Source organism: Myotis davidii, unplaced genomic scaffold, assembly GCF_000327345.1.
Source record: "Myotis davidii unplaced genomic scaffold, ASM32734v1 scaffold1065, whole genome shotgun sequence".
In the NCBI taxonomy this organism is placed as follows: domain Eukaryota; kingdom Metazoa; phylum Chordata; class Mammalia; order Chiroptera; family Vespertilionidae; genus Myotis; species Myotis davidii.
The window spans coordinates 1128042-1131279 of NW_006297281.1; positions in this window are offsets into that span (position 1 = coordinate 1128042).

The window sequence follows — 3238 nt, forward strand, 5'->3', positions numbered from 1 at the left end:
TAGCTACACAATGGAATACTACGCTGCTACAAAAAAGAAGGAATTCTTACCATTTGCAACAGCATGGATGTACCTGGAGAGCATTATGCTAAGTGAAATAAGCCAGTCAGAGAAAGATAAATATCACATGATCTCACTCATTATGGGATATAATGAACAACATAATCTGATGAACAAGAATAGATCCACAAATGGCGGGGGGTGGAGGGGGGGCTGTTAAAAAGCAACCAAAGGACTTGTATGCATGCATGTTAGCATAACCAATGGACACAGACACTGGAGCGATGGGGGCTTGCCCTTGGGGGTGGGAATGGCTAGGGGCAGGGTCAATCGGGGGAAAAAAAGACATATGTAAAACTTTAGAAAATAAAAAATAAAAATTAAAAAAAAAGAAATAAAGAGAAGAAAACCTCCTGTGTCTGGTACACACTAAATGTTCCCATATATTTTAATTTTGTCATAAAGGTGGTTATTATTGTTACAGAGAAATGTACCATCCATTCATCACACATTCACTCACTCCGCAAACACTACTAAGCACCTACTATGTATCAGACCCCACCCCTCACCCTGGGACACAGGGACTAGTGAGTGCCGGTATTGTCAGGATTTGCTATGGTCATTCCAGCATACGTGCTAGAAGGATGACACCAGTCAGCTCAGAGGCGGGAAAGACAGTCCTGGCACCAACATCTGTCCTGGTTCCCAGCAGAAAACCTCTAAGTGAAGCCGGGGCTGCTGCCTGGCTGAGTGTAGGCAAGCTGCTCGGAGAATTCCGCAAAGCTGCGCGAGCTGTGCTCCCTGGGGGGTCACTTCCCGAATATTTAATGTCATGCTCTAAAGTGCCTTGTCAGAGCAGAGGAGCCCGTCTACCAAAATCGCTTCTGGGAAACTGATCTCACTACGTGTCCCCGACAGGAATCAATCAGTATAGACCCACGACTGGAGAAGACTGTCGGCCCTTCAGACCCAAAGCTCGTGTGGAGCCCTAGCTCTTCTCAGAACTGTGCCAGCAGCTGGAGGTTCAAAGGGGATGGAAACCTGTTGCTTGGTCCGCATCCTAGAGCCACCCAGACACATGGCAGAGGCCAGGCACACCGAGACATGGCCAGGCACACCGAGACATGGCCAGGCACACCGAGACATGGCCAGGCACACCAACACAGCCACCCAGAACAAGGCAAGGGCTAGGTGGACGGGAGAAGGAAAACCAACTCAGCCAGGCAGCCAGGAGATAGGCCCCGGGCTGAGCGGCTTCAGAGACAGTGGGCCCTGGTGTCTGAGTCTGGCCCACACCGACCGTGGTCTCTGCTGAGACCCCAAGGCCAATCCTGTCCACAGTGTTGGTGCCGGTGAACTCAGTCACCAACACTCGGGCTCCCGGGGCTCACGGCAGCCTGGGGGGTCTATATGGGACAGGCCAGCAACCTGGGGATGGCCCTCGGGGGACACTCACCCACTGACCTGCGGGCAGCAGGAGACACCCGAGGCGGTCAGCAGGCAGCTGCAGACCAATGACGGCCCTGCCCAGAGGCCACAGGACACCCCCTGTGCCTTAGAGAAGAACCTGGACCCAGACAGCTCCATGTCCCCACAGGACTGCCCAGGACATGGCAACCCCCAGGCCACGCTGTCCTCAGAGGCTTCAAATCCCTTTACAAATGTCGGGTACGGAAACGGTGCCCGTGAGAATCGGGTCGAGGCTGGAGGCGTGGACAACAGCAGGTTCCATCCGCTCGGCAAACTCTTCACTTGTACTACTGTCACTACTTTTTCATAGGGACATTTTTTGAAATCTATTAATTTCTCCTCTTCCAAAGCGGCCCGGTTTCTGTCTGCCTTTGAGAACAACCATTTTGGTTTCTCCTTCGAGGTTTACTTTGCTAAGCAACATTCATTTGCCATTTATTCTGAGCCCTTTTTCAAGGGATCTCGGTGCATTGGCGGATGGTCCACGCACCTGGTGAACAGATGCTTACAATGAGGACACAAAAAATTGACCATCACATTCACGCCCTCAAAGTGATGCGCTCTCACCACCAGCCCCTCCTTGGTGAATGGTGACCTACAGGGTCCTGGATTACTGCTCAGGGGGGACCGGGCCAGCTTCTCGGTGGCCCAGCACTGCCGAGGCAGACGCTGGCAGGACACTGGGCAGCTCAGTAGGCCCTGGGGTGATGGGATCCTCCCGAACTCCGAAGCAGACGCCACCTTCAGATGCACACAGTCCCCGCCCTCACATGTGGGCTTAAGGGGCCTGCAAGGAGGAGAGAAGTCTCGCTCCTGGACGGGAACCCCCAAGAGCAGGGACCAGCTGGCGCGCCCCTTCCTTCCTTCAGTCCATCAGCGAGGCGGTCATGTAGACTTCCTTAGCCGTCTTAAAAGATAAAAGACTCCCGGCCTAGTTACCCTCGAGTGTTACGTGGGCGGTTTGGGTAGATCGACGAGGCCCAGCCGAGACTCACTCACGTGATGGTTCCACCCCACACCAGGGAACCCGGCGGCTGGGGAGGGTCTGGACGTCTCACGTTAACCACCTCCCGGGGATGCTCGTGCTGACGGGCTGAGGGCCTGGGCAGAGGGTCTGTCTCAGCCTCAGGGCCTCCCCATCGGGACCACGTGCAGAAGCCCCTGGCACCCGCCCAGGGAGAGGTGATGCTGGGCTCAGGTGGGGCTGACGCTCGCGCCCAGCACCGCACAGAGGTGCCCAGCGCTGCCACACCCCCTGAAGGAGCGGGATCCTCTCCCGTGCTGGTCTCTGCGCTTCGGATCATTTCTTGGGGCCCGACACCTGGAGAACGGGTCTGGCCTCCGTGCACAGCACCTCCCTCCCGCCAGCGCGGGCACAGGCTGCCTGGGGGCGCTGGGCAAGCACCAGTGCAGCCCTCAGCATCGCGTGGGGAGGTACTTACCCAAGAGTCTAGCCGCGTATCCTTGCTTGTTTGACCGTGGCGCAAATTCAGAATTTTTCAAGCTCTTTTGTTGAAAGGAACCTATGGGAAAAGAGTCCTTGGTTGTGAGCAAATCTCTCCTTGGATCTGTGTAATGTTTTCATGTCGAGCTGCCCTCGCGTGGTGATTTGCGAGCAGGGCCATGCGGTGGGCTACTCTGGGGAAGACGCCAGGCCTGCGTTCGGGGCCACGCTCTGAGGCTTGTGAGCTTGAGCTGTGAAGCTCTGTGGATCGCGTTTTCTCGTCTGACGCTGGTGGGAGCAGCACCAACCGCAGGAGGAGGGGTA